Raw genomic sequence first — 23959 nt, 5'->3', positions numbered from 1 at the left:
TCCCCTTCTTCTCCTCCGCCTCCTCCTCCTCTGCGCGGGGCGAAGGAGCCTCCTCAGAGGGCGGGCGGCACGCAGCAGCCTGCCAAGGGGAAAGGCGGCGGTGAAGCACAGCAGCGGGCAGGCAGGAGCCGGCACCACGCCGCCCGGCGGGCTGCCCCTCCCCGCCCCGGGCGTCCCAGCGAGTACAACAGGTCTGGGAGACACCTGGCTGCTCTATGTCACCTCTTTCTCCGGTTCCCCAGCAGGCTGGGGTCCCGCAGCCCCTGCCGTACTCCGAGGGGGGAGGAGGGGACGGCGCGGCAGATTACATCCCCAAACCCGCGGCGGAGCATCCTGCGGGCGCCTCTGGCAGTCCCTTTCCCTCCCCACCACCAACGGGGGCTCCAAAACCCGACTCCACTTCTTCCCACAGCCCCACTTTTTACTACATCTGCGAGCCTGGTTTGTATCCGTCTCCTAACGCCCCAGACACTACGGAAGAAGATTTTATTCTTGTTATAAGTAACGCGCCTTCTCTCCCCTCGATGGAGCTGCCCCGTTATCTGTAGCGTTCGCGGGTGGCCAGGGCGCCCCGACCCCCATGCTCCCGCCCCGGCGCTGCCCCGGCCGGCTTCTGGAAGCTGCTGCCGCCCTTCTCTCCGCCTGGGGGTTGCTGCCCTCGGGCACTGATTTATACTTCCCAACATTCTGTCCCTCAGGCCAGGCTACCACCACTGCTGACTACCCCGGCGACTCTCTAAACTCGTGAGAAGGAAGCAGCCGGCTCAGGTATGCCCCGGTTCCCACCCCGGCATGCACACATATCGCAGAAGTCAAAGCCTCACCCGGCTTCTCCCTCGGAAGTTGCATCTCAGTTTTCCCCGTTCACCAGAATACCCGGAGATCTCGCTCCTGGGAGATCGCTCCTACGCCTCTCCAGAGGCATCTCTACCGCTGCCCTAACCCCACATCTTATTTTTGCTATCATTTAAAAATTATATTTTGCAAAAAAGAACAGCCGGCGGGGAGGAGAACGGCCTTTTTACCTGGGAGGTCCATGACCGGAGAGGAGGACTGGCTAGGTAGCTCGTCCGTGAACTTGTATAGCTTAGAGAAAATGAGCTGAGATTGCGCTGGCAGGAAGAAAAGGAAACAGGAGTCGCCTCTTTCTCTCCCGCCCATTGCCAATAATCATCCCCCTCCCGCCAGCCGCTACCACCACCACCCCACTTCCTCCCTCCTCCCCTCTTCTCCGGCACACGCGCGCACACACACACACACACGCACAGGCAGCCGGCAGGGTTTCAGACACCGGGACCGGAGCGGAGTGCGGCCACGGCACCGCCGGCGATCCCGCACCCCAGTCCTTGCTCTGGCCAGGCACCCCCGCGCCCTGGAGCCGCACCCCGACACATCGCGAGCAGCCGCGACAAGCCGCGATGTTCCCACTGAGACGGCCTCTCCGGTGTCACTGGAGTCAGGGAAGAGCCGTGCCCTGTCGCCCCCCCCATTATTTCTACTCGAACCCGTCGTGCTAAGACGCCCCTGTTCCAACATGCCACCGACACGTTAGCGCTCACCGGCGGCCGCTGCGGCCGAACCACACAGCATCACTCACTGGGAGCTGTTTGGAATTCACAGACTTTAATTCTGAGAGTAATAATCACTGAAAAGGACATGTTGTTTGGGGCACTTCGGGGCGTGAGGCTGCGCCCCGCACACCGCAAGGCCCCATTCCCACGCTCGCACCCCCACACCTCGGCGCCCAAAGCTCGGCGGCGGCTCCCCCTTTATTAAAATATTTATTCCCCGGGGTGTACCAGCTTCCCGGCCCGTTCCCAGACCCGCTCCCGAACCGGGACCCGCTCCCTGACACACTTGAGGACTGGGACTTGCTCCCCGACCTGGTCCTGAATTGAACCCGTTCCCAAGCCGCTCCCGGTCCAGCCCTTCTCCCAGCCCCTCTCCCACCCCGCTCCCGGCCCCGCTCCCACCCCGCTCCCGGCCCCGCTCCCACCCCGCTCCCGGCCCCTCCCGCGGCTCCGCTCCAAGAGCGGTCGCGAGGCGCCACCTGGCGGCGGCGCGGGTCGGGCCGCGGGGCCGCCGGGGCAGCCAGGGACGGTGGGAGCAGGGAGGGTGGCACCTCGGCAGGAGAGGGAGGGAAAATCCCAAAGGGCAGAGCGTTCGGCTGAGGAAGTGAGTGGCAGCCCACCTCTGCGTGCGCTGGGCTTGTGGGTCTTGTGGGTCGCCCCTGCCTTGCGGAGCGGTATCAGTGATGTCTGTCACAGTCAAGGTTATCATCAGATGTTGCCGGCTGCAAATGTTTCATGCTCCTCAGCTCGTGGGGCTGCTGCTGAGACGTCATCAGCAATGCGGGAGAGGGTAAGGCAGAGCACTGGCAACGAAGTTTTGAGAAACACCGTTGCATTTTGATGCATTTCTCTCCATTGCAAACTGGGTTTCTCATTGCATATGGCGTTTTCCTAGAGATTCTGAAACTTAGACTTCAGCATCTGAAAGAAATTTATCAGGAAACTGTGTATACATCTAAGGGGTAGATCCTGACACAGAGAAAATTTGCAATGTATGTCAACAGTAAAATTACAATCTCTTATATGAATGAGCACTTCTCTGTTTCCGTCTTCTGCTTTAAGCAGAAGCAAGGAACCCCTGAGGGTGTCTGCCTGGTGATTTGCACCGAGAAATTAATCATGCCCTGAAATTACAGCTAAGCAGTGTGCAGGGAATTCCTAACCTATAGCTCCTTATTTCAAATGAGAAATTTATGCTACGCCTGAAATACTCATGTTTAATGGTCTTTTTTCTGAGTTCAAGCACGGAGGGATGAGAGTAGAAAGCTGAAAAGTGTCGTGCATTGAAATTATCAGAAATCAGAGCAGGAACAAGTCTATGGCTGTAAGGCAGCACCTATTCTGCAAGACGGTGAAAAGGACCACAGAAATTCCTTCAGAAGATATCAGCACTCAATCTTACATGTGTCTGGTACACTAGGGAGCTGCTATTATTTCTCTTTAGATCACACTACTCATTATGACTGTGTTGTATAAACAAGGAATGAAAGCAGAGCCAAAGGATTTGTACCTTTTTCTATATGAGTTAGAATATAAGGCCCAGTGTTGAGGGAATGATGGCATGTTATCAGTTCTGCCTGCAGCTTTCAAGGAAGATGAGCATAAGAACTAAAGGGAACTGAAAAGCCATTAAATCCAATGTGCACCCACAGGAAAAAAAAGATTAAATCTTGCCTTTTTTAATACAAGAAATTAATCCCACATGTACAGAAACTCTCTTCTTAGGCAACTAGTAAAAGACTTATAAGTAAAAATCAGTGCAGCACATATGGAGGGAGGGGGAATAACAATAGAATATTTACTTCTAATAAAATTTCTAATTATATGACATTTACAGTGTTTATTAGAAAACAGTTCTGTACATTACTTCTAATTAAATATTGTCCTTAATGGAATAAAACTGCAGCTAGGTAGCTGGTGGAATTACTTAAGCATCTTTTTTTTTCTTTTTTTTTTTCTTTTTTTTTTTTTTGTGAGTTGGAAGGCTGAAAATACAGAATTTGAAATTATTAATGTGGGAAAATGCACCTCAGTTATGGAATGACTTCAGAAAGTGTAGCTTCTAAAGTAAATTAGCAGGTAAGTTATTGGTAAAGTTCTCTTTCTTGAGTTCAAAAAATTGGTTGTAGTTGGAAAAGAATAGTGAGTAATCAAGCTCATGTCCTTTTTCATCACTTTTCCAAGAATACAAACATTTCTACCAGGGACGTGTTGAACTTGATGGTGTGGAACTTACACAAGAAATAAAACTGCTTTTTTCTTTGGAACCTTTACTAAGCTAGCCCTCACCTTGAACTCATTTAATTCAGCAGCTTCAAGGGGAAAAGCTTTTTGTCTTATCTACTAAATCAAGTTATCAACAGAAAGATATTTTGATCAGTAGCTCCCAAGTGTTTCCATACATTATTTACAATAATGCCAAACAAAATAAGACACTCCTTTCCAAAAGAAAATGTGGTATGTCTTTTCCTGAAATTATTTCACAGACATTTGCATGTATTATATCATTGTTACATATACAAAAACAGAGAAAGAAGAAATGTTCATTTCATGTGAAACATTCTTTTGTCTACCTGTAATATTAGAACATGTTTGTAGCAGGGACACAAAAACACTTCCATGATCAGCCAAGGTGCCTATTTCTGAGTCCTCATTTATTAAATAGGTTACTATTTAAATGGCTGAACTTTGTCTTCATGGATTACTTGGCCTTCAAAAAACAATTTTACTGTAAATTGTAACAAATGGGATTTAACACATCTGATTATTTTTTCTTACAAGCACACCTTTGAAATATAATCTGATGGTAGAGAAAGTGCAGTGTTCTGTACCTACCCAGTGATGACCTCCCTATTAACCATAAGTCGTTGGTAAACCAGCTGAAGTATACCTACCCTCTGTGAGAGAAATCCTTGTGTTACATTCAACCATCATCATGACTAAAAGAACATTTTGTAAATTCAAATCAGTGTTCTCTATTCTATCAGGACTTCAGGGCTTATTACCTTACAGCTGCCAGCTATGGCCAGGAATATATAACTCTCTGTTGATAATATGCACGACATCCTCAAGTATAAGAAATATAGAGAAAAATTACATAATAAATTAGAATTCATTCACAGAGATACTTAATCTTAATTTCTAGTCCCTGAGTCTTAGTGTCTCACACATCAACAAAGGCAGTTAGATTTTTTCCCTGCATAAGAAAATTCACCATAAATTTTTATCAGGTGACAGTTCTCAAGTGCAAAGGTTTTCCCTTCATTGGAAGGTGGGGAAGGACTATAGATGAATTTTACCCATTCTCATAAAGAACATCATGTCTGATAGGATTTCAGGAATATCTGCGTAAGATTTTACACATTGAAAGAAGTAAGTGTAATTTCTCAAGAACATTTGGTTCATATAAAAATATCAGAACAACCCTAACATCATGTTCTGACTCTGTCATCAGCCTCTGTGACCAAAACATTTTCAAGTCATTTAGGTCTGCTTGGGAAAATTTCTAGATGGAGATGTCATATCATTAAACAAAAAATGGTGCAAACAGCATTTTTTTCCTAAATATATACCAGTCAGAAATATTCAGACAATGTGCATCAGTCACCAATGTGTTCTTCAGGTTCAACACTTACCCACACCCCAGTTTTCAAGGTTTGGTGCATCCTCAGAACAAACAATTTACAGCGATGAGGAGCAGCTCTGCTATTCTCTGGATTCCTTCTTCACAGAGCTTTTAAGTAGATAAATGACGACAGCAACCCAGTGTGCCTTCCAAAGACTGCACATTTTTTGTCTAAAATAGAAAAGACATTTGTGAGAAATGTTTACCACAACAACAGCCAGGCATGCGGCTTGCTAAGCACAAATAATTACATTTTCTTTTATATGTAGCACTCAGCATTGCTTGTGTGTCTTGGTTTTGGACACTTTTAATTCATAAAAACTCACAACTTGAGTGTGGGTAAATAAAACCCCCATATTTTAAAAAAAAGTAGCTCCTAGCTAACAGAATTAAAGACTTTATTTATTCTCTTTCACCTGCAAAAATGTATATGGCCACCCAATATCCCCTTTCTGAGCTTCCCAGCTGAGTTCAGAGACTGAAGAGTTTACATGAAATTTATAGTGAAAACATTGCTATAAACACGGCACAATCACAAGTTTAATTAGAGGAGATCCCTTAGGGCTCATAGCCAACATATATAAGCTTCAAAGAAGTTAATATATGTTAGATAATAGATATCTGTATCTATCTACCTATCTTACAGTATCTAACAGATATTAGCTATCTCATTATATATATATATGTATGTATTAGATAGAGTAGGTGTATATATTAGGTACATAGAGATACTATGTGTTAGTAATGTGTGAGAGTTGGGAAGAACTGATGGTGCTAAACTATATTTTTGTATTGATTTTCTTGCTGCGGGTGAGATGTTGCTACACAATGTCACACAAATGTGAAATTCAAGGGATGCAGACTGTTTATTTTCAGAAGAGAAAATCTTGAAACAGGACTTTGAAATACAACAAAGAAATGCCACAGCCTTCAACTGCTTTACTTAGTTCATTGCTTCACTAGTTCATTCAACTAGATTTCAAAGAAGGCCCTCCAGTTCTAATTGGAAAACAAAGTTATACTGAATCACGTGTTTTTAATGATGCATGATAAATTGTATTAGCAGAGAAGGCTTTGACATTTCTGGAAACAATCCAAAAAAATAAAAATACATGGCATAGATAGAAGATCACATTATTAATGATTTCATTTAGTTAGTTCTGAGTTTAGCATTTCAGAATTCAAATCAGGTTTGAAAGCAATACTGTAGAAGTCAGTCTCATTAATGACATACATGGAAGGAAATCTATGACTATCATTCATATATTTTTTATTGCTTCTTTTTTTTATTCTGCTTTAAAGACTCATCCTTTTATTTTGAGAAAGCAACTGCTCTGCAAACAGGCTTCTGTACATTGTTCCAAGTTACACAATCACAAAGCAGGAATACAAAAGAATCTACTTGCTATAGAAATCTTAGCCACTATACAGAGTTGTAATCATCCTGATAGGGAGAAAAAACAGTCAAGTTCAGTCCTTTTAAAATTAATTTTTCTTCTGAAATAAATATATCTGCGTAGCAACCAAGAGACTCTAGCTTTAGAGAGTTGAAACAGATGTATTTGGTCACTTTTATATGCTAATTCCAACTCAGCACATGGCTGCTGAGAACTCTGATGACATTTGAGAGACCCAAAAGATTTGAGTCTTAGTTTCCTTCAGTGAAACTAATGAAGAAGATCTCTGGTTGTTGTTAAGTCACTCGTGTATTTCTTCTAGGTTTTATTTGTGTTAGTTTTTTTCACTTTCCCTCCATCAGAGCTCATTAGACTAATATATTGCTGAGATTTTTTGTCGTATACTTTTGTTGTGGATCTGTCTGTGGATCTGTCTATAGAACTTCTTTTATTTGAAATGGGAAACACTGGAATTCCTCAACCAAAGAACACCTAAAATCTGATCCCAACTTACAAAAGTGGTGTTTCATCTAAGGTGGGTGTAGAGAAAATCCCAAGTAGTCCTTGGCTGTTGAAATGTTGTCTAGGATGCAGGAAGATTTACATCCATCTAAGGAGTTCACATCCTTGATCTGAGTTCCAGACACCTCACTTCAGTCTCAGCTCTCTACTGCTACAGGTTTCAGCTCTACCATTTATGACAAAATTTCACACCACTTTAGCGTTTAGTCTGTGGAGACTGCTGTTCTTGCCTCATTTGAGAGAGTTCTGAATAGCAATCTTTGTCTCCTTTGAAAGGGCCCGGAAACTTATAGCCAGTGCAGATCCCGTCACCGTGCATCAGTACGGCATTAAGTTCTTCTCTTCCAAAATCTAAGGCTTTTATCAAAAAGAAGGTTTTAGCTGCTACAACTGCAGTGATAGCCTCACAAACCAGGGCAATGCATGCAATGGCAGCTCTCCAGTACTTTTAAACAATTGCATTATGAGGTATGACTGATCCCATTCACCTCAGTGGCTGCTAAACTGGGTGTCCCTGAAAACACTAGTGACATCACTTCTTCTTTTACTCCTCCCCAAAGCAAGTAGAAAAGGAGATCTGTTCAACACTTGCACAATCTGCTCTGAAGGAAAGCTCATTTGGGCTGGATAAGGGCATCTGAGAACACCAGTATTTGTCTCTCTTTACAATCAGGAACTCAAAGCCAGAATCCAGTTAATGTCTTAAATTCTCAAGGGAACAGAGAGGGGAAGCCACTGATACAAAGCTGACATATTCAAAGTCAAAGATCTTGAGAGCCAAGCCCAGGGGCCTAGGGAGGGCATGAGAAAGAGTATCTGGGATAGTTATCAGTTTTCCTTTTAACAGCTTCATTGGAAGAATTGAAAATTAATTTTCTGTGCTGAGCTGAACTTTGGGCATATGTTACTGTTTAGACATACCTTGTTCTCCTAAGAGGTATTGCAGCAGGTGAGAGATATGTTTATGCATAGTAAGTTGCTGAACTATTTTGAAGGATCTTTACATATGTTTGTACCATACCTCTGGGAAACCTCGTAAACCTCTGATCACATCATTTGATTTAGGTGGAACTCTCAGGGTAGTAGGCTCAGGTAATCTTTCACTGTAAACCCTCATACGGCCTGACTCACACCTGTCCCAAACACTGAACACCCAATATGCTCTATTGCATGTGACTGCATAGAAAAATAGTGGTGCCTTGAAGTCACAGACAAAAAGAGATGACACCAAAGCAGTCATTCCCATCACCTTGTAGTCTTCCTTCCAGGGAATAGTTGAAATACTCAGTATAGAATGAAAATGTACTAAATTTCAGACATTTACATTAGGGACTTTAAGGCAGACATAGTATTTCCAATTCTAATACTGAGGCCTTCACAAGGGATTTCACATCTGAAGCTTTTTCATTGCATCAGACTGAATGACACTAAATCCAATTTAAAATAAATGATGAACCAGAGTTCTGATACACCTTTGCCAAATGTAAAGAATAATATGTGTTGTAAAAATAAAATAAAAGTCACATTGCAAATAATTCCTTTACATAGCAATTTTTATATATATATATAATATACACTATATATATATATTAGAGAAGTTAATGTGCAGAAAGCCTGAACTGAAAGTCTCAGGCCTACAAGGACTTAGCCTGTATTTTACTCGAGGCATGTGAGAGTCCCACTGTGCTTTGCTCTTTATGTACATAAACCTTTGTAGGCATGGAGCCACAGCACAGGGGGCAAAAGATACCAAAAGCACTTCATAGAATTTCTTTTCATGACTTTGTGCTTGTGATTCTCTCGAACCAGTATCATTATTACTTTATTGTGTTTTGTCATTGTGGTGACACAAAGGATTTTAGTGCAGCTCTGTAGAGACTGTTGTGCCACGGACGCAGGTTTCAGTGTCAGTTCTGTTCTGTTAAAAGGCAGAAACAGATTCTGCCGGTGAGATTTGCAATGGCCACCAGGCATCTGGCATCTCTGTAACTGTCCCTTCTCAAGACCAAGAAAAATTCTGCGATAAATTTTACAGCTCTGATTAAACACTGCATGTGCCAATGACAGATGTGTTTAAGCTACTTATCTTTTTAAGCTACAGTGCTTTTATCTGTGTAGAACTTTTCACCAAAAGGGGATAGGGGCAATGAATTTAAGCTGAAAAAGGGCAGGTTTAGGTTAGATATAAGGAAGAAATTCTTTACTGTGAGGGTGATGAGGCACTGGAGCAGGTTACCCAGAGAAGCTGTGGATACCCCATCCCTGTGAAAGTGTTCAAGGCCAGGTTGGGCAGAGCTCTGAGTACACCAGTGTAGTGAAAGGTGTCCCTGTCTATGGAAGGGGGCCTGGAATTAGGTGGTCTTTGAAGTCCCATCCAATCCAAACCATTCTGTGATCCTATGATTCTATGACAGTGGGCAGGGTTTCTTATGGAAGAGAACCGATAATGATGTACTTATCTAAGGGAGTGTCTCTCTATGCACTGTCTGTACATACAGAATAGATATTTAAATAATTCTTTTCTCTCCTAGGCTTTCTTTTTTTCTGTTTCCTAACGTGTTGTCTTGGGGTGACTTTATGATGTGTATCCCATATCTCTGCCCTATGCCCTAAAATCAATTTTTGTGCCTTTCTATGCCTTTAAACTGAGCCTGAGAGGGGGGAGGAAAAACTGAGGAAAACTTTTTCAAAGCAGTTTGCAGCTTGTTCAAGGTCACGCAGAGAGAGAGACTTTATTTTTTTTTTCCCAGCTGCAGCAGGAGAGCAAGAGGGGAGGGAAGGCACCCGGCTTGCTTTTCTTTCCAGGCAGCTTTCAGCAGTTTTTTTTTCCTCAGCTCCTTTTCCTCCAGAGAGTTGAACTTATGTTTTCCTGGGACTTCATTTTTTTCCCTTTTCTCTCTGCTGGACTGTTTCATCATCAGAATACATTGGGAGGACTTTCCACCAAGGCCTTGGCCCTGGAGGTGGGCCCACCACCCTGTCCCAGCTCCAAGGAGGGAGATCTATGAAAGTACTCTGAATTTTCCCCCAGGTTTCTCTCAGCAGAGCAGGAGGTTTTATCATTTAGCATCATTATCCTTTTCCTGTGTGTTTGTTAAATAAATAGTTTTTATCTCTTTCACTTTCCTTCTAGGAAAACTTATTTTTTCCCAAACCTGGTGGGGGAAGGGTTGTTGTAGCCTGCCTTCTCTCAGAGGATATATTTCTAAATTTGGCTAAACTGGAACACGTCTTGATATTTTATAGTTTACAATATATAGGACTTAACATTGAATTTAAGGTTACACCAAAACTATGTCCAGGCCAAGTTTAAGCCCATGCTTATATAAAAATCTGCTTCACATCCACACAGTCTAGTTACTAGTTTTTAAGGACTTGGCTGCACACTAGTAGTTAGGCCTAGAAACACACTAGTCAGAGCAAAGTCAGCTGCCTGTGCTGGGCACTGGAAGATGGTACTGCCAAACTGGTGAGTCACAGCTGGGAGTCAGGGATTTCACCTCTTAAGAGCAATCTTGAGGAAACAAGAACTCAACAAACTATGTGTCCCAAAAAGCAATATGTAAGTAATTGATTCCTATCACTTTAAACTGTCCAAAAGCAAACTGAAACATCAGAATAACCCAAAGTAATGTATCTCTGTCAATCTTTTTAAGGAAATAATTCTTGATCTTGAACTCACTCGAATAATCACAGTAGAGTTGATGTCTTTGTGCTTTGTGTAACTTACTTAAGAACAAACAGTAAATGCTATAAATGACATGTAAACATTACTTCCCAGTGATATTTGGGCTGAAGAAAAACTCCTCTATTTCCTCCCCATAATTTTTTTCCCCACATATGGGCTAGAATTATATGGAAATTCATGCGAATGAACATTGATTTTCAAATATGAAAATATTGTGTCCATTTTTGCACTGTTTCCACCTGAAACACAATTGCTGCCAGTCATCTCTCCTCTCCAACTGCTTCATTCTGACAGTTTGCATCATCCTGCTTTTATAGATTTTCCCCAGGTATAATCAGGTGAATGACCTCAGAATGCCATAAATGTTCTTTGCTAGTTTCCCATGGCTTCTCAGAGGAAAAAAAAAAAGGAAGGTAAATTATATTGTTATGCTCTCATTTTATAAAAGTAAGCTTAGAAACACACAGTTGAATTCCAGTTCTACCAGAAGCCTAAACAAAGTCTTTCTGACTCATGATGACATCTTCAATCAATATTTTCCTAAGCAATCAACATAAAATGTAAACTGGATAACTGCAGTGTCGGTGTGCAAGAAGCAGGCTTCCTGAAGAGGAGCAACAGGCTTGTATCAAAAGGCATGCAAAGATGAAAAGAATATGGCCTAAGTTCAAATTCAGTTCATCAGTTCACCACATGCCGAACATCAAGCAACCCAGTAGACTGAAAAAAGCTAAAAAGCTGACTGAGTGGAGCTGGGCTGCTCAAGCTTGACTTTGTTCATACACTCTTTGATATATTTTAGAGCTCACTGGGGTCCTTGGGCCATAGCTTATATTCATCCACCCATCCATCCTTCCATCCATCCTATAGCTGGCACCACTACAAACCTTAAACCATGAGGACTGAATTGTCACACTCTGGAACTGACCCTGTATGAAATAGATCCCCCCTTCCCATGTGTGCTCACACATACTGTTCTTCAGTAAAAGCAACATGTTCTCTAATCTCTTTTCACTGCATCATCCTACAAATAGAACAAGACTACTGGGAAAAATATAGTTCACTGGGGTTGCAAAGTTAGCCTTGGTGTTTGGAGCAGAAGAATATTTGCATATATTTTTTTAGTTAAGAGTTTCTGGGAGTGCACTGGTTTTCAGCATTTCTACACTTTTTTATAGTAAAAAGGCCATCCATCCTATGCAATGGAAAATAAAAAATACTTGAAGAAACCTTGGAAGATTTCTTGATTTTTTTTCATTGATTCATCTGTTGTAGTCTTATAACTTTACTGTTTCTCATCCCATTTATAATGCACTATATATCTAAGCACAGTGGAGCATTTCTATGTCTGTCTTACAAGCAGCCTGTGACACAGGATAAAATTCATCTTCGTGGTTCCCTGAATCTGGATACAGCTAATGGTCCACACAGCTAATAGATTAAATCCTCTTTTGGGAGATCCATGCTCCTATGCAGAAAAAAGTCATTAGGCAGATAATTATGATAGATTTGCAACTGCTGGAAACTTCATGACAAACTCCAGTGGTGTATTAATGAGGCTTAACTACCTTATCAGTGGGATAAAATTCCATAGCATGATACTGATATTTGTGTTTGAGTTTTAAGATAATGAAGATCAAGTTTTGTGCAGAAAACCACAACATTAGGCTTTTTAAACAAATTGTTGTAGGTGACAATATTTACCTTCAGATCCTCCACAAAGCAAAATTTCTTCCAAATTTTTCAGTACCTTTCAAGTGGACAGAACATGAAAATCTCACTCTTTCAGATTCTCCAGTATTTTAGAATCCAGAATATACTGAATGTTGAAGGGAAGAGGCTGTGTTGAAAAAAACCCAACAAACAGAAAAACATAACAAATATGTTTGGGTCATGCAGAAGTCTAGAAAGAGAGTCTTCTGAAAGGTGATTATGCACTGAATCATCACTCCTTCAGTAGTTCACATTTTTTGTGTTGTCAGAAAGAATGTTGATTCATATGGGTATAGACAATTTATACAAATGTTAAACAAACCTTTTTATACAATCACTTGAAATTTTCTCTTGGAATGAAACTGAATTTCAGAATTTTTTAGAGCTTTTTATGCCATTAAAATAAGGTTTCCAAAGAGGACACATGTCAATAAGCCTTTTCTAGGTCAAAACCTATTAAACTTACCTTTCTCTTTCAGAAAATTTGTCAAATTTACTGAAGGCAGAAGCATATTTCACTCCATATAAGCCAGTTTATCCATGGATTGCACTGAAATCTCTAGTCCTCCTTTGGAGCTGGCCAGTTCCACATGCATGATGAAAAAAACATGGAACACAAGGAAAAATTAATTGAATAATTCATACCTAAATTCAAGCCCTGCTCAGAGTAGTAAAGGCATCCCTCACTGTAATTGTAACATTTCAAAAAATGAAACACTCCAGTGGTTTGGAATAGAAATTGGAAGCTGGAATTCTTTCTTACTTAGAAAATTAGTTATATCCTTATATCTAACTAATCCTTAGAAATTTCCCCCAATCATCACACATTGTTACATATCTAATCATTAATTTTGAGACTCATGAGGGGTGTCTAAAAATTAAAGCTAATCAAAGTGCAAGCAGTAACGTCTAATATGTAAATCTCACACTGGTCCACTGTGGTTCTCTTTAAGATTTCTTTTACAAGTGACGAGTTACAAGTGACACAGAGCTTTTCTTGCTTCAGAGCACATAACCTTAGTATTGTCATTCTCCCAAGACCTAATGGATATTTCAGAGAAATGGATGACTGGATATTTCAAGAGAGTGATCATGAAGTTTCAACCGATTCTGAGGATTATTGTTATCTTGGGGTTTGGACTAGATGACTGTAAATGTCCCTTCCAGCCCAAACCATTCTGTGATTCTAAGATCTTCAGACTCAGAGCTGACTCATGTACAAAGGCATCATTCTCACTTCTTGGTCTCCAGTTAGATTCTCTTAAGTAGTTTTCAGGCTGAAGTCAGCCATCTTAAAATAGCTTTCTCCATCTCTTTCCTGTGTAAAGAAGATATCTTTTTCCTCTGCAGAACCTATTTTCCTAAAAACACAGATCACATGAAGCAGAAAAGTATGGTCCCTTTTTCAGAGGAAATGTTTACAATAAAGGACTATTCCAAAGCATTAACTACTCAAATGCATTTCTGCAGATAAATTGAGTTAAAGATAAAAGAAAATTTTCTCTTAAAATTAGATACTTTACATGAATAACCACATTGCAGAGAAATGCCTTTTTCATTCCATAATACAATTTTATATGTGCGTACACAGTAAGTAGCTGGAATATGTGGGGTTCTCAAAAACCCAAAGTGAAAAAATAGAAGGCAAAATGAACAATTACGATGACGACTCAATGCAATTTAGGACAGAAGTGATGTTGTGTAAACTAAATAAGATACAGATAACAAACTATTTATTTACAGATGTATGCAGAGTTTTGCAGTACTTAATACTGTGGATTGTGTCTGTATTTGGTTTTGGTTAGTCTATACTTCTTGCATAGATGTGAGAGGATGGTAGTCATACAAAAGTGAGTGTATTTGCTGTTAACAATTCTCTCAGCTTTTTTAAGGAGAATAGAATAGTAATGGAATTTTTAAAAAGGTAAGAAAAAGACAATTTTTTTCCAAATTCTAGGTAAGGTGTGTTTCCTTGCATTGTATTTACTCCTTTTCTTTTATAAAACTACATTCTATCCTCAGTGTATGCTGGCCTTGGTAACAAGAGGTGTTGCATTCTGAACAAAAAGACCTGGTAAACTTAAATTAAGAGGTGAATTAAATGCTTGTGAAAGTACCATCTGCCAGCCTAAGAGCTGGAAGGATTATTCCTCTGTATATAATTCTACCAAGATTCAAGTACCAGCAGCATTTCCTGCAAATGTCTTACAGTGAAGTCACTAGCTTGGCTTGGAGAGGTCCCAACTCCAGGGGTCAAACCAGGTTACTAAGATCTGAATTTGAACACACTGGACCCAAACAAATGCCACTGAAATTAAACAAGTTAAACAATGGAAATGGAAATAAAGTAAGGTACTCATATGTGTCTATTTTAACCTTGCCATATGAAAGATTGGAGTACTTGTACTGAAGTGGATTAAGCTGTGGTGTTTTCCTTTTAATAAATAAACAACAACTGGTTTTACAAGAATAGCATTTTTTTATTTGAAGAAATAGAGTAACAGTCAAACTCAAAAGTGTAAATTAGCTACACATTCTCATCCTGATCAACTTCTTATCTGGAATCAATATCAATGATAAGCATTATCACTTTTACTACAAGAACATAAAAAAAAATCTTTTATTAAAACCCAAATTTCTGCTTAGGTTATGTGCTGAAGCTTCTCAAAACACAGAACAGAGGATCCATGATTGACTGTAGGAACCCAGAGTGCCGAGAATATTTCTCTGCCTGTTTTTAAGGGCTCTTACCCCCTGAACAACACTGTTTTAGCTTCAAACCTTGGAAAAAATTACCAACAATCAGACAACAACTAGAAAATACAGTGGTGTGAATTAGGTGCTAGACTACTATGTAAGATTGTCACAGGGTGAAAAATTTAGAGGTTTTGGGCTTCTCTTTGTAGTACACAGATAAGAGTAAAAAATATGAAAATGGAGGATTGTTGTTCTCTAAACCTTCTTCTCCTTCTTCTACTACTCCATATTCTGCAGTAAAAGTAGTTTGGAATGATTGGATAGAAAATTCCGCAGTTCCTAGTCGTGTTACTGAATAATTGGTAGGAAAGTGAAAATAATTTACATTTTTAGTAACTATTGGTTAAAATATTTTTAAAAGGCTGTGTAAATCTTGATAATTGTCTTTACTCCTACTTTTCTTCCTTCTATGCTGTACCTGGGTCACGCTAGTGGCTCTGTTCCTCTGATAAGACTTAATAAACAACTATCTGAAAGCATTGAAACTCAAGGAAAAGTTTCAGCTTATCTTTGAAACTCCTTGCAAGGACTTTCAGTAAATTCTTTCCCACCAGGAGGGACTTAATTTATGGCACGGTATAGTGTCAATTGACATATCCATTGCAAACTTTGAAAAGCATGTTAAACTTTCAAACTTTTATTTTCCCTGGTCAGACTTAGGTTCTTTGGGTCTCTGTATGACAATTTATAAATTTAAACAACTTTTAATTATTTTAGCCTAAAATAATATTACATTTCTTTCACAAATATGTAATAAATATTTTAATTCTCCCTTCCCCATAGCTTCTGATTACCTAGAAAATGCTTAGGTAGTAAACAAATAGTTTGAATGTAGAGTTTGAGGCAAGGGTCTTGTAGGATTATGAATCAGAGGTTAATTTGGCTTTTTTTCTCTTTTGTGGCGTCACATGTTCTGCCAAATTTGCCAACAGTAATACAGACATCCATGGAAACAACCCACTGTTCTAATCTCCTATTTGGAGCTTTGATACCTTACATATACTTCAAGCCTCATAAAAACCAAGCCCATCTTGGACTTTGGGGGAATAAAGTATCTCAAGAAGTATGCCAAAGTTTGGTTTGGGTTTTCTCTGTTCTTTGCATATGTTTTGTTTTTCTTTTTCTTTTTTTTTTTGGAGAGTATACTTATGAAAAATAAACTCTAGAATTCTCACTTAGGCACAAATAAACTTGGCATGTGTTTAAAATTTTAATAAAATACGTAGGGGCCTTTCCTTTCTCAGTGCCTTAGGACCAGCAAGTAAAAAGTTGAAATTTCCTCCTATCTCGTGAACAGTTTTTTGAAAGAACTAACGAAGAGCTTTTTTATTAAAAGTATTTATGCAAGGTATGTGAGTCTGTCTCCCCATATATGGTGAGGAGGTATATGGAGGTATATGTCCTTAACAGTGTAATTTGAAAAGAAGGCTAGGCAGTACATTATGTCTTCTGTATAGAAGTGGCTTATGTCATATAAATGGCTGTTAAAAATTAAGAAGTTATTTAGGTTTCTGGTACAGCTTAAGCAAATTCCTCACTATAATTAGGAAGTTAGAAGAAATCTTTCCAGAGAAAGACAGGAATATATAGCAACTCCTCTGATGGTAATTAAACTTTAAAACATTCATCTTAAGAATTGTGCTAGTAATAAAGATGATTCTCAGAACTAGAATTTCTTTCTGTGGGATGTAATAACATTGGAACTTCCTCTTAATATAATTCCAAATCTCATTAGACTATGGTGACATTAAAAGTCCTTCAGAAGATGACCAAAAAAATAAAAAAAGAGAAAAAATCCAACAGTCCGGAACACAAACTAGAAGCATGTTTTGAGATTTCCTGCACTCAAGAGCAGAACCAATTAGATACCTATTGCATATTTATTAGGGTGTCTCACCATCTACAAACCCAACACGTCACAACCTGCATCAATGAAAGGAGGATTGAAAGTATGTCCAGTCAAACTCGAAATGCTTGTGTGGTGCAGCTTCAGTGAGACTCGGGAGTGCACTGGTAGGTTAATATGATTTGGTGGCTTAGCTGACTTGGTCTGGCTGTGGCTACACGCCCTCTGTATGTTCCTCATGAGGGAATCTTGAGGAACAAGATGCTCATGTTGAGACTTACACAACAGAATGAGAATATTTACTTGGGCATGAGTATAAGAAAAACCTGCAAAAACATTGATTGCAGTGGAAATTGCAGCCATTCTGATGTAGACACTGACATATTCTTCTTTCAGTTTCTGTAGCCCTTCTGTCTCTGACACTTAGTTTTGTTTCTAAACATCCCTCCACCCCAACCAAGTAGTTAACACCATATGGCTTCAATTCTACTATGTCAGTATTTTGTAAAGATAGTACAAAAGAAATATCATGAAAATAGTTTTGTCATTCTCTAAATGGATGTTTAAATCCTTTTGTTACTGAACAGTGTTTTTACTGTTTAAATTTCAAATTCTAGAGATGACACTTCCTTGTGAATGGACAGAAATAGCTGCATTTATCTGAACTTGAGATTTCTAATTTCTACCAACTTACCTGTTTAAAGACAAGATCATCAGGAGCTTAAGATTTTCTTTGTCTTGAAATGCATTGAGTTATTTAAATAGTGTATAAAAAGTTACTGTAAAGTCCTACAAAATTGAGTACACTTAAAATGAAAACTCTTGACCTAGTGATGACATATTCAAGGAGAATTGACTTCTAATTCTGCAAATACACTTTATCTTTGGATTTGTGGATGGAGAGCTTCACCATGATGATTTCAAAAATGTTATCATTGTCCAAACTCTCTAATAGAAGAATACAGAAAAGGTACTCTGACTGAGATGGCCATTATTCTTTACTTGTATCCTTAACTTTTCCCCTCAGATTTGCTTTTCTTTCATTTATAATTTAATTATGACACTTCATAATTGCAATATTGTGATTGATTTTTGATTTGAATGTTCTTTGTAGAGCAAATACATGTGCAAAACCAGAAATCTCAAGAGGCATTAAGAGAAGAGACAATGAGAATTGGTCTACTATTTATTGTGCTCTAGATCTGTACAAGTTAGTTATTTCTGAAATAAATTTATGTATATTCAGTAATTGAAAACATCCCTTCCTTTTGTAGGAATGATCCTTTGAAGCTAACTGAAGTGTAGTTTGTACATTAAGGAAGTTATTTTGAGGGAGGAAACTTCATTATATTCCAGATCAGTAAGAATTCAGGGACAGCAGCTCTAATTTAACAAATATATTTGACTTTTCTGGGGAAAATAAAGTGAGAAAGGGAGGTAGTTGGCATTATTTTGTTTAGACTTCTAAAGCCCATTTTACATGGCATGACAGATAAAAGCAATTTTGAAAATAAAGTCGGTTGGGGTTATAGAAGGAATAACAAAGTAAATTGGAATGTGGCTAGAGGAAAAAAGCAAAAATCTATGATTTAAGCAGTAAACCTGGGCTAAAAGATAGTAATTTTTTCAGTTCATTACACCATATTTTTTGTGTTTGTTGTGCAGCTCCTGCCTTTTCTAGCAGTAGATTATAGGTGTGTGTAAATTATATTAATTTCTTTTTAACTCCCACAAACAGTATGTAATTATACATTAGCAACCTAATTCTAGAGTCTGGTGAACCCGGGTAATCAAATTCAACATAAGCTAATTAGGTGTTGAGTGTGAAGTTATTTGATCTCCTTTACAAATTCTTATTTTAATGCATTTCTATAATATTGATGAAGAAAATAATCATAATATTTTACCTTCTTACTGCTCATCTTTATCTGCTTGTGTTAAAATTGTGTTAATAATTGTGTAATAACAATTGTTAAATCCTTTCCTGCTGCTAGTCACTGTCTCAGTTTAAAGCTGTACAATCAACTTGTGTTATATTAGTGTTGAACAAAGTCTATACAAATTCGTGTTTCACATGTCCAGAAAAAATGTACCTTTCTGTAAATAAGAAGGAGGCTGGAACAGGAGCTGCAGAAAAATCCCTTTTCTTTAATAAAATCCTACTTCAGCACAGCTGTTCTATTGTTTTTAGATATACCTACAACCTAGATAAACATATTCCTAATTTTGCTCTTTTGACAAATTGGTTCCAGTCTGCCTTCTTTGAAGGAAGACTGTGGCTGACTCTTTACTTGACTAAACTAATTTAGAGCATAAAGCATTTCAGCCCCAAACCAAACCAATACACTGTGGGAACAGAGGGTGGAAGAATGAAAATGAGGTTATATTGGATGTTGTTTCTTTGTGCTAATAGTGCATCTTCAGATAGGTAAATAGTAGCAGTTACAAGTGGAAATGTAGTCAAAGGTTCAAGCCAGGTGCTTTCTTCCTCAGTCATATAATTGTAAAATATCTTGAGCTGGAAGGGACCCATAAGGATCATTGTGTCTGTTTCCTGTTTATTACATACTGTAATAAGCATGGCATTTCAAATATCTTTTGCAACAGTATGATTAGACAATGTTGGGAATTATTTGGGAAAAAAATGTTATTTAAAAGAAAAGTGTAAATATTAAGTGACTGTTTAATTCAGATTTAGAGTATTGACTGAGAATCAAGTGCTTATGACGGATAGTCCAAGGACACTCTGAGTAAACATAAAGCACTGTAACTCAACATGACTTCTTTGGCTTTTTTATTACTAAGTCTGGAGGACTTGGCACTATATATTTCTACAACAGGAACATCAGATTTTAGATCTATTAACAGCAAGTAAATTATTTATCAACTTACAGGATATCAGGAGTTATTTGGCAGTTGGCAGGCATCAGTGAGCCATAGATTAACAGAACACCACTACTGTGTAAAATATCTTCTAAGCAATCTATTTCAGACCAGAATTTTTTAATAGATACCCTTATTTTAATTTTTACTCAGGACATAAAAGCCCCTTAAGCTGCTTTTCTCACTTGCTATTTCTCTGTCTATAGGCATAATACCATGTTTTAAGGTGATTGAAAGGAGAGACTGAAAACGTTGCCAGTTGTTTCTGAAAGCAACATTACATACGGCTACTTAGCAGAGGAAGGTATGCACTGTATGTGAAAATCAGCAAGAAAACATGGGCACATTCTGGAACAGTTTTGTGATCTTGCTACAACGGGAGAAAAAGTGGCAATAATAGAAAGACACGGTTGAAGATAGAAAGATGCAGTTGAAGATAGAAAGAGCCCTTTTCTTCAGAATGATCTAACTGGGAAGCACATCCTGAGCTGCATCAAAAGCAGCATGGCCAGCAGGACAAGGGAGGTGATTCTGCTCAGCCCTAGCACTACCTATCACCTGAAGAAGCACCACGTCCAGCTCTGGGGTCCTCAGCACAAGAAAGACATGGGCCTGTTGGAGCAGGTTCAGAGTAGGCCACAGAAATGACCAAAGGGCTGGAGAACCTCTTCTACGGAGACAGGCTGAGATAGTTAAGGTTGTTCAGCCTGTAGAAGAGAAGGTTGTGGGGAGACCTCCTTTGTGGCCTTCCAGTTCTTAAAGGGGGCTCATAAAAGGAGGGAGAGCAACTTTTTATAGGGGCAGATTTGTACAGGACAAGGGATAATGGCATTTATATGAAAGAGGGTAAGTTTAGATCATATATAGAAACAAATTCTTTAGTGTGAGGGAGGTGAGGCATTGGAACAAGTTGCCCAGAGAAGCTGTTGATGCCCCATGCCTGGAAACACTCCAATTCAGATTGGATGGGGACTGAGCATCCTGATCTAGTGTTTGGCATCCCTGTTCATTGTGGGGTGTTTGAACTAGACGAACTTCCAGGTCCTTTCCAACCCTGGCCGTTCTATGTCTCTCACTGGGGGGACCACTCTCATCCCAGAGGAGTGGCTTGTTTCCCAAAGGGCTTGTTCCAGGAAAAATTTAGCAGATAAAAAATTTTCTTCTGCTAAAAGATTTTCCTGTTCTCCCATTTCTGATGCTCTGTGCTTTTACTCCATATCATGCAACTGTGAACAAAGCATCATTTTGTTGCCTTCTCTAGTTGCAGCTGCTTCTCTGCAGAATAACTGAAAACACCGAAGCTTTTGCAGCTTCTGATGCTTTCTGAAATGCCTCGAACTTTCTAAGCTACCTGTCATTTCAGTATCTCTGATATTCCTCAGATTTTATCATGTCATATTGGATCAAGAGCTTAGAAAAAACCAACAAACCTTAGGCATTTTCCTTTTCAGATGTGTTTCAATGGAAAAGAAAGGCTTCAGTGGAAGGCAATTTATCCCAAGATAGGAGCTTGCAAAAATTCTCCTGTAAACTTCAAAATAGGCTCTCTCCCTACCTAGGATCCCAGGAGAAGCCAGGTGAGGGGGACAGAGGATGATAAGTAGGCCACTTTATTTAGGTGAACTCCAGTTACAGTTTATTAAGTTAGAAATGCTTAGTAGTGTGTTTTCAGTTACTTAAAATACTTGTATATTTACATTTTTTCCATGAAAACATTAAAAGGGCGAATCACCTGTGAATAACAAGTTCTGAGTGAGAAGTGAATCTCTTGAACTACCACTGAATTTAGAAGAGAATATCGCAGAAGTTGTTCATACAATTTTCCCAATTAAAATTACAGTTGTGAGCCAACCATATTTTTCCACAGGAAAATGTCACATATAGCAAAACAAACTTTGGAAATGCCAAAATTATTTTTCTTTAAATTGACTTTTAAAAAACAAACACAAGAATGTTGATTTAGTATAAAATTTTATGTTAAAAAATTAATAATAATGTCCCAAACCCACCACCTACCAAAATGTTTCAAACAAGTAATAACAGTTATTAAAAATGGTGATTAACTATTAAATATCTTATTAGTGATACTTTAAAAGTTAAAACAAACAACAAAACCAACCAAAAACCCCAAACAATCTCCACCCCCCTCAAAAAACCCAAATAACAAACCAACAAAAATACCCCCAAAAAACCCCAAACTATCCCCAAACCTTAAAAAAAACGGGGAAAACCAGACCAGTCAATATCTGCATACAATGAACAAGGGATACTCAAATAGTATAAGATACATTAATAAAAAGGGTAAACCCTGAGAACTTGTCAGCATGGAAGATAGATTGGGTTAATTAGCCCTACAGCGATGGCCACTCCTACCAGATGATGGACATCAATTATGTGCTGTGATTGACCTCATAATATACTATTCTTCATCTACAAAGAGAACTAGCAAATAACTAGTCCTCAGAGACAAGCAGAACCAGTTTGAGAAGTACTTATTGACATACAATTCTCATTAAAAAATCCAGTGATTTTGATAAAATTTGTGTCATTTCATACCACTCCCATTCATGCACTGACCATGCAGTTTCTGTCACCCATCCCAATACACGAAAATCTTGATATTTTTAAGGTAAGCTGAGTGATCTTTTCAAGTCAAATAAGTCTTTTGATAATTCTCAGGGCAGGACAATTACACCAAAAAATGCCATGCTAAAGGAAAAATGGTGAGAACCAGAGAATATGAGTTCACTTACATAATAAGCTAAAGATTTAGGTTAATATGCTGGAAAAATAGCATGGAACTAATTTAATGAGAAGCATCAAGCTAATCTGTATGTAGAAACCTAGCTGTTTTTAGAGTCCTCCTCCTAAAATGCTGTTAATATGTAAAAAAAATATTTCTGATCATGGACAAGTCACTCTCCTTCTTGCATTCAAAACTTTTTTTCCCTGCATTTCACAGTATATCAGCTAGCCAGTTTTACAACACATAATGTTTGCTGTTATAGAGACTATACAGACACATCACCACTCCAGGGTATAAAACGGTTCATAAATGTTTGAAAAAGTGTTCCTGCCCCACTGGTTTTCAGAATACATCACTGCTTCACACACAAAACCACCATCCATTTCGCATGACCCTACAGTACCTGACTGCTAAGAGGCTGAACACCACATGCAAACACATAACCTTAGTTTGGCAAGCTTGTTTCAAAGCTCTATTTGCATGAATAAAATCTGTGTTGGTTTTGGAGTTAGGATTTTTTTTCATCTCAAAGTATGCACATCCAGCAGGTGTATTATGAATTGGTATTTAAAAAAAAAAAACAGCCCTTGAAGCAGGCATCTGGGAATCTGATACATAAACAAAAGAATAAAGCTATTTCTGATTTTTTTTTGTGGTAGCAAATGATATTACATAAAAATCCTACTGTCAATTTTAAGTCATAATTTTTAGATTTTTTCCCTTTTTTTTTTTTTTTTTTTTTTTTTAGTTTTCTGTACCCTACTATTATCATAAAAAGTGTCTCGGATTATGGCAATAAGAAGAGGTAAGGAGGAAAAAGCCATGGTTCTGTAGGAAGAAATGCATGTGCTTAGTAGGCATCATACAGAGTCGTTTTCAACACTTTACACTCATCGGATCTCCTTTGTTGTCCCTCCACATAACACAGAAGACTCAGAAGTTAGAATAACACTTGTAAAGCAGCCATACTGGTAAAGGAAGCATATACATCTATATGAATCCTTATCCAAATGCATACATTAGATTTAAGTTATCAGTGGCTGTGGCTTGATTTCCTAGTAGCTGTTGGATGGCATTCAATGTGTTCCTAGAAAGCATCTTCCAGAATAGATTCATCTGAAAGAAATATAGCTCATGGTCTTCCAAACTGCTCCACCTCCAGAAAAAAAGCAGTTCAAAAAGCACAGCTTTTAAAACAGCCTAAGCACAGC

At 39.0% G+C, this 23959-nt stretch overlaps 1 long non-coding RNA gene across 1 annotated transcript in view; it reads right to left on the bottom strand.

Annotated features, from left to right (window-relative positions):
- Positions 1–5113: 5113 nt before the first annotated feature.
- LOC116449433 overlaps positions 5114–23959 on the bottom strand; it is a 35935-nt gene continuing 17089 nt past the window's right edge. The window contains exons 2-4 of the long non-coding RNA XR_004242382.1: positions 12983–13092; positions 12508–12643; positions 5114–5367 (exon numbers count right to left, since the gene is read on the bottom strand). This is a non-coding gene — a long non-coding RNA (uncharacterized LOC116449433). The remainder of the gene's footprint in view (positions 5368–12507; positions 12644–12982; positions 13093–23959) is intronic.

Source organism: Corvus moneduloides, chromosome 1, assembly GCF_009650955.1.
Source record: "Corvus moneduloides isolate bCorMon1 chromosome 1, bCorMon1.pri, whole genome shotgun sequence".
Classification (NCBI taxonomy): Eukaryota; Metazoa; Chordata; class Aves; order Passeriformes; family Corvidae; genus Corvus; species Corvus moneduloides.
This window is presented reverse-complemented; position numbering and strand designations above follow the sequence as displayed.